The sequence below is a fragment of the Lathyrus oleraceus genome, chromosome 1, assembly GCF_024323335.1.
Source record: "Lathyrus oleraceus cultivar Zhongwan6 chromosome 1, CAAS_Psat_ZW6_1.0, whole genome shotgun sequence".
NCBI lineage: Eukaryota > Viridiplantae > Streptophyta > Magnoliopsida > Fabales > Fabaceae > Lathyrus > Lathyrus oleraceus.
In genome coordinates, this window is record NC_066579.1 from 381,192,417 (window position 1) to 381,207,806 (window position 15,390).

Here is a 15,390-nt window from a genome sequence, read left to right on the forward strand (position 1 = left end):
AAAGCTGTTGAAGATGTTGAGAAGACAACTAGGGTTGCTCTGACTCGAGGTGAGTCATCAATAACTAACCTTGCTCCCTTAGTCATCAGGACTTTGGAAGAGTTGCAGAAAGAACAACAACTAGTCAGATCCAGACTCGACAAGCAGGACCAAGTCAACTCCAGCATACAAAATCTACTAGTTGAGCTTCTTTAGAGGATGCATCCTCCTCCAAACCCTTAGGAACTCTATGACTCTTTTTGTTTTGTTTCTCTCTAAGGCCTTATCTTCCTTCTGATTATGTACAATTTTACCTATCAATGAAAATTTTGCGTTCATTACTTTTTGAGTCAGACAAAAAGGGGGAGAAATAAAAGTCATTTTGATGAAATAATTTATCTAATTCTCAGAAATGCACTGCTTATATTCTGACATAATCATTGCGTAGTCTAAGTCATTTTTCAGGATCCATCTGAACAAAGGGAAAATGAATCCTTATCTGAGAAACTAATAAATCAAGGCAAGCAACCTAAGAAAATCTGGTAAGAAATTCTCTACCCCAGAAACCCATCTAATACTAAATATTAATTTTTTTTAAGTATCAGACTTAAGGGAGATTGTTAATATCAGGGGGAGTCACTCTATCTGACTCTAATCATTTTTCAATTTAGTATCTCTGAAAAGTACTCATTGTTTCATCAAAGTTCTGAGTTTTGTCATCATAAAAAAGGGGAGATTGTTAGAACAAGATTTTGATTCTGAAATATATCTCTAAGTTTTGATGATAACAAAGAATGAAACAATTTGGTACCCTAACAGTTTTCCTAAGTGTTCAGGATTCTAAGTAAAAAATGACTTTGAGGAAACTAATATCTGACATCTGACGTAGTCCTAAAAAGCTGACCCAACACAAAGAAATCAGATATGACTCTAAACAAAAACACATTTGAAGAGAAATCACCTGAAGAATCTGAATGCTGAAGTTCAAACTCAGATATCTGAAGACTGCAAGAAATATCTGAAGTCTGCAAGAAATATTTGAAGTCTGTAAGAAATATCTGAAGCCTGCAAGAGGTATCTGAAGTCTGCAAGAGACATCTGAAGAATGCAAAAGATATATGAAGACTGCAAGAAATATCTGAAGTCTGCAAGAGGTATCTGAAGACTGCAAGAGATATCTGAATTCTAACTCTGAAGACTCTGATCACACTCACTCTGATACATGCTTAACAGATCACTTGATTAGAAAATTACGCTGGAAGTATTCAACTTGCAAAGCAAGTCTCTTTAAGTAAATAATTGATTATATTCCAAGACTGCTATGGAAAGGAAAGGAAATTTAATACCTTTAACTCCCATAGCTGGGAAGAAATCTCCATTGATTTCCCTCCAATGGTATCATCTCAAAATGCTATATAAAGGCCTCTTCACAACTTGATGAAAACAACAACTTGATACAACAAAATCACTTTGCTACAACAACATTCTCATACTTCAAATATTCTCACTATCATTGTTGTATGAAATACTTTCATACAAGAGTTGTTGCTCAATATTGTGTGGTTGTGTTTCATAGTTCCTAAAAGTGTGTTTATACTACTTATCTAGAAGAATCTAGTCAAACACTTGTATTCCTGAAATTGTTTGTAAATCCTCAAGTGACTTGTTTAAGTCTGTAGACTTGAGAGGGCTAATAGGTTGTTAAACTCTTGGAAGTTTTTGTAACCTGTTGAGATTAGTGGATTAAGTCCTTATTGAAGGCGAAATCACCTTGGCCGGGTGAACTGGAGTATATTTTATTTTCAAGCGAACCAGGATAAAATCTTTGTGTTGTTAGCATTAATTTTATAGGTGTGGTGTTGCAAAAGTTTTTAACTATTGTGAAAACAATTCAAATCCCCTTTCTTGTTTTTCTCTACCTTCATAGTGATGGCAAGAATCTTCAGCAAGCCTCTCATTTTTAAAGACATGACCAAATTTACATTTGCAATGGGCAAGGTTTGCATATATCTTATGCTGGTTATAGTTCCTTTTGTTCTCCATTTCAATCTCACAAACAACTCACACTCCATAATATTCTTCTTGTTCTATCTATAACCAAGAACCTCATGAGTGTTAGTTAATTTTCCAAAGATAACAATGTGTATCTCCTATTTTCTACTAATAAATGTATTGTTAAATCACATACCTCTGATGTTATTCTCCTTAAAGGTCATGTTAGGAGTGATAAGCTCGATGAATTTCCCTTTATGGCTTTGTCTTTTGCTGCTAAGTCTTCTTTTTTTCCTTTTACAACTTTGTTTATGAATAACAATGTACCTAGTGTTAATTCTACATGTGTAGACTCTAAGTTGCCTAGTGTGTGACATCTTAGACTAGGTCATCCTAGTGTGAATTCCTTAAGAGTTATGCTACAAGATTGTAATATTCCCTTTCATTTCAAAGAAAATAACATGTTTTGTTCAACTTGTTGTATTGACAAAAGTCACAAATTTCCTTCTTTTAGTTCACACACCAGACACTCTACACCTTTAGAATTGATTTATAGTGATTTGTGTGAACCTTCTCTTGATTCCTCCACCGTAGGCTTTGATTATTATATGTATTTTGTAGATGTCTATTCCAAGTTCACTTAGCTTTATCTACTTAAATCTAAGGCTGAATATCTAACTATTTTTAAACAATTCAAATCTATAGTTGAGTTTCAACATGGCTTTCCAATCAAAGTTATGCAGTCTAATTGGGGAGGGGAATTCATACCCTTAACTAACTTTCTCACTAAATTGGGCATTGTTCATAAGGTAATTTGTCATTATACCCATCACTAAAATGGCGTGGTTGAGAGAAAGCATATGAATATTGTAGACCTTGGTCTTACCCTTCTAATTCAAGCATATTTTTCTATTCCTTATTGGGATTATGTATTCTCAACAATTATTTACCTTATTAATTGGTTACCTTCATCCTTCATCAATTTTCGAGTTCCTTATACATTGTCGTTCAAAACTAAGCCTGATTACAAGTTCTTAAGGGTGTTTGATTGTGCATGTTTTCCTCTTCTTAGGCCTTACGATGCTTATAAGCTTGACTTTAGGTCTCACGGGTGTTTTTTACTTGGTTACTCTACTTCTCATAAAGGATATATACGTATTTCCTTTAATGGTAGGCTATACATCTCTAAGGATATTTTGTTTAATGAATACAGGTTTCCTTATCTTGACCTCTTTACTCACCTTGTGCCTAGCCTTTCCCCTTCTAGAAGTCTCACATTGTCCCCTTTACCTATGTCTTCTCCATCTCTTTTCCCTGAAACTCAGCAGTCCATTGTCTCATCTACTTCTATCATTGAGTCCTCTCACTCTGAGGACATTGCAGTCAGTGGTTCTTCATTAGTGCCAGTGTCTGCTACTGTCCATTTTGGTTTAATTCCTTAAGTAGCTTCTAGTTTTTCTGAGTCACACATACATCATCCCCTAGTTTCTATCATTCTATTTCTTTAGAAAATGATGTTAGTTATATTTCACCTCTTACCATACTTGTTTCTCATATACCAATCAACTTACATCCTATGCAAACTAGAGCCAAGTCGAGTTTCTCTCAACCGAGACTTGAGCGCAAACTTCTGCTTACTAACTCGAAACCTAAATATGTCAAGCATACTATTATTGACTTACAATATAATTCTGCAATGCAAGTCGAATATGATGTCTTGATACAAAATAAAACATGGTCTCCTGTTCCTCTACCACCTTACAGACAAGCCAGTGGATGCAAATGGGTCTTTAGGGTATATGAAAATCTCGATGGGACGGTAAACATGTTCAAGTCTAGGTTGCTTTCAAATTGCTTCCATCAAATACATGGTTTTAACTTCACAGAAACATTTTCTCATGTGGTCAAATCCATCACAATTAGGATTGTTCTTACCATTTTCATCATTCATCACTAGTCTATATAACAAATTGATGTTAACAATGCATTCCTTAATGGGTTGCTTGATGAGAAAGTCTATATAGAGAAACCTCGAGCCTTTGTTAGTTCTGATCCTTCACTTGTGTGCCAGTTACACAAAGCTCTATATGTCCTCAAGCAAACCCCTAGGCAATGGTTTGAAAGACTTCAAGTTTCCTTGCTCCAACTTCAGTTTAAAGCAAGTAAATGTGATACTTCTCTCTTTACTTATTCTTACAATGGGCATTACCATCTACCTTCTTCTGTACGCGGATGATATTATCCTCTGAGGCAGTTCCAAGTATATGATTCAAGACATTATCATAAAACTAAACTTTGTCTTCTCTTTCAAACATCTATGTGATCTTGATTATTTTTTTTGGCATTGAAGTCAAACAGAGTTCTCATGGCTCCTTACTTCTCACCCATACTAAATATATTAGAGATCTTCTTCACAAAACCAATATGCTTGAATCATTCCCTGTGACTACTCATATGCAATCAACTTATAAACTTACCTAAACTGGCGCAACTGCCTAGGGTGATCCTTTTCTCTACAGGCCTGTTGTAGGAGCATTCCATTATGTTGCCATCACAATGCATGATATAGCCTATGCAGTCAATAAAGTGTGTTAGTACATGGCTTATCTTCTTGAGTCTCATTGGGTGGTAGTAAAAAGGATCCTTATGTATCTTAAGGGCAATGTTGGGCATGGTCTGCATCTATCCCATCACCCCCCCTAAGGTTTCACATTCTTTGCAAGTTTTTGGTGATATTGATTGGGCATCTGACCCAATGATAAAAGAAGCACCTCTGGTGCAACCATCTTATCTGGGGATAATCTTATATCCCGATGGTCTAAAAAGCAGTCAATTATAGCTAGATCCAGTACAAAAACATAATATATACATGAGTTTAACACAAGCCATTACCGATCTCCTTTGGATTCAAACCCTTCTCAAAGAATTATATGTTCCTACTAAGCCTCCAATGATCCGGTGTGACAACCTCAACTTTCTCCTTACCCACAATCCAATCATGCATTCCAGAACTAAGCACATGGATATTGATTCTTTTTGTTAGAGAGAATGTCATGGTCAGACATGGCACATTTGGTGCACATTCCTGACACATCAGCTAGTTGATGCGTTTACCAAACCTCTTACTTTAACTAAGTTTCTTGAATTAAAGCATAAAGTCAAGATATCGTCACTATCATAATTGATATTTGTCAGGTCAACCTATAAGTAACCTGCAATAACAGGTCAACTGATTGCTACTATTAATGCAATCAGTTGCAACATTTGTAACTATTAATTTCAAAAATAGAAAAGTTAATTACAACTAAAATATAAACAATGCAACTAAAAATTTCTAACACTACTTGACTTTATTTTATTTTATTACTTTCGACTATTTAATACACTCGTTACATTATCAATCACATATATGACATATATCACCTACTTTTATCGAAATCAGAACTACCAATATAAATTTTAATAAATTTATTGTACTAGAAAAGATACATTTATTTGTGTTGGCGTATCAAAACATTAAAAAGATAAATTAATCTTCTAAAATCCACAAAAGAAACAAAACCTAAATCTACTACTAGAATGTAAGCGATAAAATGGGCCAATGTGTTGACGAAAAAAAGAAAACAAAGTCAATAAATAGTAAAGTTCCAAAACGGATTAACACGTTGAACTCAACTCGTGAATGTTCACATGAAAATACGTGGCTTGAGATGAATCTCAGAGACTATAATCATCGGTACCTTGTTTATCAGTTGTTGTCTTGTCGGTTGGAGAGTAGGACCAAGAATAGGAATTTTCTATACGCTAATTTAACAGGAGTGACGTTAAAGAGAGTCAAAGACATAAATAAATTTCAATAGTAATAATAATATACACTGCTAGTAATTCTTACTTCTTTTTTCCCTCACCTTTCATTAAGAAAACATAGTCTGCAAAATGATAAGTGGTCCATTGCCATAGACCAAAAATGACAGGTCCTACACGTCTATTGTGGCGTGATGTGATTAAATTTTATGAACCAGAGAAGTCTTTGAAGGGCAATGTTTGGAGGTATTATCGAATATTGTAGCCAGCCGACACATGCACATAATCAATTACTACTAGTATTAATTTGTTACGTATTAATTGTAATATATGGTCAATAACCGTGTGCTATATATCGTTCAAAAATAGTAGCTCTTAAATGTTAGGTGGCTTAAAATATACTCTTTCTATATTTAGTTTCCTTTTATCGCCTGAGTTTATGGTTGAATAGGAAAATATTAATTCTGTTATTCAATGAGGCGTGAGAGTTTCTAATTTTATGTCGCTATGGTTAAAGATAACTTTCAATGTGAGATAAACGGGTATATTGTAGATTTGGATTCTCGAAGTGCAGTCATTTATAGGTGTGATAGTTATACAAATAGAAAAAGGACACAGCGTATGCATATACTATTACAAATCTAATGATATAAAATCTAAAATATTAATTTAACATCTATGTGTAACTACGGCCCCATGCACTTTAGAAGATTTAAGATAATACAATAAAAAAATTATATGATAAACTTTCAATTTGTCATAAAAAAAAATATTTGTGTGAATATTTTAAATATGCCATTCATAAATATACAAGTGAAAACATCAAAAGAAACCACAAAAATATAGATGTTCGTGAGGTGAAGTAAGGCTCGTCCAATAAAAACAGGACAAAGAATAAAGCATCATTTATGAGACATTCTCGTCAGGTGAAGACATTGTTTCTTGGACGAGCATAGACGGTTCAGACACTAATACAAAAATCATATTTAATCTTGGATGCAAAGTTGACTTAACCTCGGTTACATAAGCGAGGTAACGGAAGACGTCATGAAAACTCTTCACTATAGCTCTCGATTTTAGAATAATCGAGAGGATAGTTGAAAATGGTCATTGGTTTGATCTCCAACAATTATTTTTTTATATTTTTAAAAATAGAGAAACACATTTCTCTCGGTTTATGGCCAAAACCAAGGGAAAAAATATATTTTTTCAAAATACTCATTACATTATTTGCACAAAATATTAATAAATTAATTTGTTTACAAACTACATTGTTTACATAGAATAGTAATGTAAAAATATATAACAAAATTAGAATCTGATTCATTGTCATCGTTGTCAATGGAGAACAAATGTTGGATTTCTTTGGGAAGAACAAATGATGGATCCTCGTTTCTGTTGGGGAGTCTAGGGAAGTCGGGAGCACCAATGAGACTGATGCTCCAGGACTACATATGTCCAGATGTAAAATTTCGAGTATGCAAGAGGATCTCATTGACATAGTCGAAACTAAAGGCTTCTTGAACTGGTTTTCGACTAGACAACCTTCATAGAGTTTGTCGGGCATCTCAAGACTTGGTATACCATATCTTGAGTGATCAGTTGATTGAGCGACCTAAAATCCAGATGGCCAAACCTCAGATGCCACAACCAACTATTTTTGTGGTCAACAATTGTTTTCAGACATTGTACCTCAGTCGAGCTGATCATGGTCTTAAATGTTCTATTCTCCGACAAAGGAGATTTTAAGACCAAGTTATTATGGATGTCAAAAAGTTCTAAGGCTCTATCTTTCATAACCACTGAGAATCCATTTTCGACCAGCTGTCTAACACTTAGCATATTGCACTACATATCAGGGACATATAATATATCTTGGGTCAAAGCTCCATTACTCATTTGAATAACTATGTTGCCAGTAACTTCAGCTTGCAACAAGCTATTATCAGCCAGTTTGACCTTGCTCTTCTTCGACTCGTCGAAATCTACTAACCATATTTTTCGACCAATCATATGATTTGAGCACCCTGAGTCGAGGAACCAGATCTTGAATTCGACATGTTCATCTACAACTGCAGCTATAACCACCATACCATCAGAATCATCTGAATCTTGACGTGAAAAGTTCGCTCCTTCGTCCTTGCCTTTTGTTGATTCCTTGTCTTTCCTATACTAACAATGCTTGGCCAAATGACCCCACTTTATCTAACTTTTTTGTTTTATCAAATATTATACGCAATATATTATCTATGCCTTTTGCATTCATTTGTTACTGATATAAAACAAAAAGTTAGATAAATAAAATAAATATTCAGTTATATGATTATTTAAGAACAAAAACTTTGAATCCAAATAATTCTCTGCTCTTACAATACATCATAGAGAATTTTTCCTAAATAAAATAAACGTTTCTTTAAGTTTTCAAAGTTTTCATGTCAAATGAGTCATTAGCAATTTTTAATATTCAGAATCTTTTTATAATAATTTTTAGGTTTCACGCGGAGTACTAATGACATTGTTTTAAGCGTTGATACCCATTAAATAGATGAGAAAAATTTGTTTAAGGACGGTGAAGAAACTCAATACACATGCTTATATTTTTCCTCAATTATTACTCAAAACCGATATAAAATATTTTTTTTAAAATAAAAAATATAATAAAATATGTTTTATCCCAAGCGACACATACCTCATGATTTCTGTAAAAATGGAGGGATGTAAGTTTTTTTTTTTTAAATTACATTGTTTACACAAAATATTAAAATAAATTATTTAAACAAATCCAGATTTTGACAATGGATTCTTGGAGAACAACAAATCTTTTTAAAACAAATATTTTTAAGTTATTCTTGGAGATTAACAATTCTTTATTGTTATACAAATTTTGTTGTATACCCTTTGTGCGAATTTTTTTCAAGTTCAATGAATTGCGTGCATCCAGTTTCTGATAAGTTATTTGTTCCTACCATGAATTTTTTTTCTACATTTCCAATCCATCCCAGAGATCTGTTCAAATATTTCATTATCTTGAGTAAATATTTTTATGGCAAATGCTTTCACAAGAAAGAGAACATGATACATGTGCTTACAATTTAGAACATATTTAGGAATAAATTTCTCAATATTGTCAAATGAGGAAAACAATAAATTATGGAGTGTTTTCTTTGATCGACAACATAGGAAGGTTATTCCAAAAAAACAAAAAAAAAACATCAATACCATTATGTTGTGATGGATTGCAAGAGCAGAAAAATGTTTTGTTCAAGATAGAAGAACATTGAATATTTTTCTGTCTTACAGTCCATCCCAAAGTATGATGCGTACAAGTTTGGAGCGACTACATATAAGTTAGATTTAGGGTAAAATAACGAGTGCTTTTATAGTAAAATCTGATTATCTAATCCCCCAGTTATTAAAGATTATCGAAGGAATAGATCATTAATTTAAAAATAAAAAATAAAATTAAAAGAAATGCACCATTTTTAAAGAAATAAAAACATAAACAACTGTTGTTGAGATTCGAAGCATGTCTTGAATTATTTTACCCTCGGTTATATTTAGAAACTGAAGGAATACATGCTATTTATTTAAAAATTTAAATAAAATAAAATATGACGCGCCTTTGCATTATACCTCAGTTTTTTGTTTGGTGAGGTAATTTTTTTGTCATGAAATATATTATTTGTAGTAGTGAGATGACTTCTGAGTTAAGTTACTTCATTGAGTAACAAAGTATTTTCGCTAGGCGAAGTGTCAATATCATTGGGCGAAACAGAGCGGTTCAAGACTACTTGGCTAAGTAACTTCAGGGTGAAGAAAATAATTTCTGAGTTAATGACCTCGCTGGTTGAAAATGCCTTATCGGACCCCTATAAATAATGGTCACAATATGCCAATAATTAATTTATTCTAGAATTCTATATCATATACTATAGAAAACAAAGAGAATTGAAAGGAAAATCAGGGAGGTATTCAAGATCGAAGGTGAAGACTCTGCTTTTCCATCTCTTTTTTCTTGATCATAATTGTAAAGCTACTATAAGTAAGAGCTAAATTATACTTTGTGAGGGGCTTAAATGTAATTGTCCAAATACTTGTGTATTCATCTGGATCATGGTGTCATATATATGTTCTAATTATCCATTAATATTGTTGATTATCTTCATTCTTAATGCTTGTTATAACCTAATTAATTATAACTTGTTATAAAGGTTTTGAATTGATATTGAGAAGTGCTTTTCATAACTAGATCAAAAAATTTCATTTGATAAATACTAAAACTCTAGAGAAGAATTTAAATTTAACATTCATATAAATTGTCGAAATTTAATGTTATCGTATTGATTAACTAATTGAAAAGTCATCAATTAAACAATACGATTGATTTCACGAACAACTTTCAGAACGATATGTGATAATTAACTGATCACGTGAATACATGAGAATAAATTAATGAAATCTAATTTCAACTATTTTATTTTATCTATTAACTTTCTTTTCATTTACTGTCATTATAACTTAATTATTGAAACAAACATATTTTCAAATTCATTTCTTAAAATGATAAATATTACTATATCCATCCTTATTAATGTGATAGCACACAAATACTTACTTTTAACATCTCTATTTTCACATCCAAATTGTCTTGAAGCCTGAAATGTTGACATAAATGTCAAATCAAACACACACTTGGTAAATGATCTTGTACCTATCATATTTAAAATAAAGTTAGTATTTTAAATATTAAAACGTGTACACAAACTTGATTTAAAATTGACTGATTTACTAATCAGGGTATTTTGTATTTATATTGAATCTAATTACCTACTAAATCTAATTGGAAATTAATATGTGCCCATTTTGTATAAACTCTTTTTAAGTATGTTCTCTCGTAATATATTTTAATGGAAAATGAAAATGAAAATCATTATTAATTAGAAAAATATTAATGTTTATTACACAATTATTCATAATTTGAATTCCAATCTTTAAGGATCTGCGCATCATAAGAGTCAAAATGTGATAATAATATTATATCATATTTCAATCTTGTGTTTGATGAGAATCAGAATAAAGAATATAATAAGTTAATCTTAAAATTGTTTCTTTATTTAAAATTCTATTCTAATTTGAGTTGAATTAAAATTAGTATGATATGATTAAAAAAATGTAAATTACTTATTTAACCCTACAAAATATTATTTAAATATATAAAATATGAATTATGAGTTTTATTATTTACCTATAATATATAACATATTTTTATATTACATATCTAACATACATACAATGAATTATTGATTTATCCATGGTATTTATTTATATTTAAAATTAATTATTTAATTGCTTTTATGAGATTTTATAACTTTATTTTATTACTTAAAAATTTTTGTTAGTATATTTTTATTATTTATTATATTTAAAATTTATTTAAAAAATAATTTCATAAAATATATATAAATTTTTGCAATAGTTTAGTGATTTTGGTTAGTAAATATATATATATATATATATATATATATATATATATATATATATATATATATATATATATATATATATATATATATATATATATATATATATATATATATATATATATATATATATATATATATATATATATATATATATATATAATTATAAAATAATGATAACTATGTGTGCATCAAACACATGAATAACTTGTTAGTGTTTGAGACATTTTTAGTGAGGAGAAAACGAATGAGAGAGAATGAAAATAATGATTGATATTATTGAATTATGATTGTACAAACTAAATTATAAAATTTGTCTATTTATAACAACTAAGTTGGATACTTAGTAACAAACCCTATACCCTACTTAACTTTGAGATTAGACTACATAACTTGGATTATATCACAACTTACACCCTATAATTCAATTTGTCGAACAAACGCAAATCATAATCGACATGAACTATTCCTAATTTCTTTCTCAAATTCAGGAATCTGTCGATCTTCAATTCTTTGGTGAAAATGTTGGCCAATTGTGCTTCACTTAGAAATTCCTTACTTCAAGTTCACCTCGATTTACCTTCTCACTTAAGAAGTGAAATCTAGCTTTGATGGGCTTACTCCTTCCATGCAAAACTGGATTCTTCGCAAGATTTATGGATGACTTGTTGTCGATCTGCAACACCAGAGGTTTCTTCACTTCGACCTCAATCTCTTTCAGCACAGACCTGATCCAAATTGCTTGACATACAACATATGATCCTATTATATATTCAGCCTCACACGATGACAATGCCACCACAAGTTGCTTTCTCGAGCACCATGAGATTGAGGCACCAAATACTTGAAAGAAATAATAATTGTGCTTCTCCAATCTTCCTTATCTCCACACCAATCATCATCTGAATAGCAAGTAACCATAACTTATTTGCTTTCAGAGTCTCGTCAAAAAATATAATTCCATAGTTTGTCCTTTTAAGTATCTCAGGATTCTTCTTGTAGCCTTCATGTGTGACACCCTTTGTTCACTCATGTATCTGCTCACTAATCTGACTAAAAAACTTATATCAGTTTGACTTTTACACACATATCTCAGAGATCTGACAATTTGTTTGAAAAAAGTTGCATCGACTTTGTCTTCCTATCATACTTCTCCAACTTCAAATTTGGTCTGATAGGTAAAGATGCAGGATTCGAATCATCCATCTTGAATCTCTTGAGTATCTCTTTGACATACTTTCTTTGGTGTAGCACCATACCTTGCTTCAAAATTTGAAGTTCCGTGCCTAGGAAGTAAGACAAGTTTCCCAGATCCAACATTTCAAATTCCCTCATCATTAGCTCTTTGAACTTCGACAAGTTCTTCAAGCTATTTCCAGTTACCAACAAGTCATCAACATATAAGCATATGATTGTTATATCTCATGCCACAACCTATGCATGGACACTATACTCAGACCTGCATTTGACGAATCCCAATTCGACTAAGTATGAGTCGATCTTCTTGTTCCATGCCCTAGGTGTCTGCTTGAGGCCATGGAGCGCTTTGTGCAACTTATACACTTTCCTTGCGTCCTCCAGTATCATAAACCCAAGAGGTTGTGTGACATAAACTTCTTCGTCTAAGGGAACATTCAAAAAATTTGATTTTATATCTAAGTGAAATGTCGACCAGCCTTGCTTGCATGCCAAGGCTACAACCAATCTGAAATGTCGACAAGTGCATATACTTTAGAGTAGTCGAGTTCTGCTCTCTAAAGAAATCCTCGTGCTATTAAGCTTGCATTATGTCTTACTATCGACCCATCAACATCATGCTTTAACTTGAACACTCACTCCACTTTGATAGCTTTTGTATGTGTTGGCAATTCGACTAACTCCCATGTGTTGTTTCTTTTGATCGCTTTCAACTCTTTGACCATATCTGACTTCCATTTTTTATTCTTTAAAGCCTCTCTATAGTTGATTGGTTCATCACCTCCAAGTAAAGAAAAATGAACCAAATCTCCATCTGGTGTGACTTCATTATCACCAACCACTTCACAATCTTAAAGCCTTGCTGAGAGTACTATGGTTATTTGAGGTATTTGGCTTGTGGTAGCTATACCCCCTCTATTGTCTGCTTCAACTTTAATAGTGACTGGAACATTTTTCGACTGAAATTTCTTTGTGCTCACTATTTTCTTCATCAACTTCGTAGCTCATCAATGATTTGTTATTCGCATCACCTGAATTCCAATCCCATACAGAGTTATTATCAATCAAAATGTCTCGAATAATCACGATCTTATTGTTCATTGAATTGAACAACCTATATGCTTCAGTCTTATGATATCCTACCAGAATCATAGGTTCATTTGTATCATCAAGCTTTCTTCTTCTTGCATCAGGAGCATGCTTGTAAAAATAAAGCCTAACCCCTTTAGATTCTCCAGTCTTGTGATATCCTACCAGAATCATAGGTTCATTTTTATCATCAAGCTTTATTCTTCTTGCATCAGGAGCATGCTTGTAAAAAATAGAGCCTAACACCTTCAGATGACTCACTGATGGTTGTTTTCCATTCCATACTTCTTGGTAGGGCACCTGTTCAGAATATAAATAGCAGTGCTGACAGCTTCACCCCATAAGGATTTTGGAAAATTCTTTTGCTTCAGCATACATCTCGCCCTATCCAATATCACGTTTCTTCTTTCTGCTATTCCATTACATTGAGGCGTGTAAGGAGTAGTTACCTCATGATCAATACCATGTTCTATACATAACTCTTCAAATATATTAGATGTGTATTCGCCACCTCCACCTGTTCGTAGAACCTTGTTATTCTTTTCACTATGGTTTTCGACAAGCATTTTGAATCTCTTAAAGATTGAAAATTATTTATCTTTGCGCCTGATCACATAGATCCAAAGCTTTCGACTGTACTCATTGACAAATGAGAAAAAATACATGTTCCACCAATGACATGATCACTAAACGGGCCACATACATCTGAATGCACTACTTCTAGTATGCAAGAGGATCTCAATGGCATAGTCGAAACAAAAGACTTTCTAAATTGCTTTCCGACTAAGCAACTTTCACATAGTTTGTTGGGAATTTCAAGACTTGGTATACCAATTACCATATCTTAATTAATCAATTTATTGAGTGATCTAAAGTTCAAATGTCCAAACCTCAAATGCCACAGGCACCTATGCTTGTGGTCGACAACAATTTTTAGACATTGTACTTCTGACAAACTGATCATGGTCTCGAGTGTCCTATTCTTTGACAAAGGAGATTTCAAGACAAAATTATTTTTAGTGTCGAACAGTTCCAATGCTTCATCTTTCATAATCAATGAGAAACCTTTTTTGACTAGTAGTCCAACACTTAGCAGATTGCACTTCATTCCAGGTACATAGAATACATCTTTGATCATAACTTTTCCTCCATTGCTCCTTTGAGTAACTATGTCGCCAATACCTTCTACTTGCAATGAGCTATTATAAGTAAAGCTTGATCTTGCTCTTTTCGATGAGTCAAAATTTGCTAACCACACTTTTCGACCAGTCAAGTGATTCTAGCAGCCTGAGTCGAGGAACCAAATCTTGGTGTCAACATGGTCATCTACAACTACAACCATAACCACCATATCTACAAAATCATCTGAATCTTGGCGTGCAAGGTTCGCTCTTTCCACCTTGCCTTTTGTCGCTTCCTTGTCTTTATTATACCAATAATTCTTGGCCAAGTGATCCCACTTTTCACAGTTATTGCACTACACACCTTTTTTCTCTTTGTCTTTCTAATTGGAGTCTCCGTCTCCTCTTTTCGAGGATTCATAAGCCATATCATCGACCGTATTCTTTTGAAGGTTCGACCAAGACTTTTTGCTCTAAGTCTTGTCTCATTTGCCTTTGAACTTGTCAGAACCACCATGCTTCTTCCAAGTGTGAGCCTGTAATGCTTGTAGCGAATCTTGAACCACTTTCCTTTCGACGATCCTAATCTCACGCGCCTCCTACGAACCAACCAAATCTTCTAGTTTCAGAGATTCAAGATTGTTAGATTCTTGAATAGCTACGATAACGTGATCAAAGTGAGAGGTCAATGTACACATTACCTTCTCAACTATCATCTTATCAGTTAG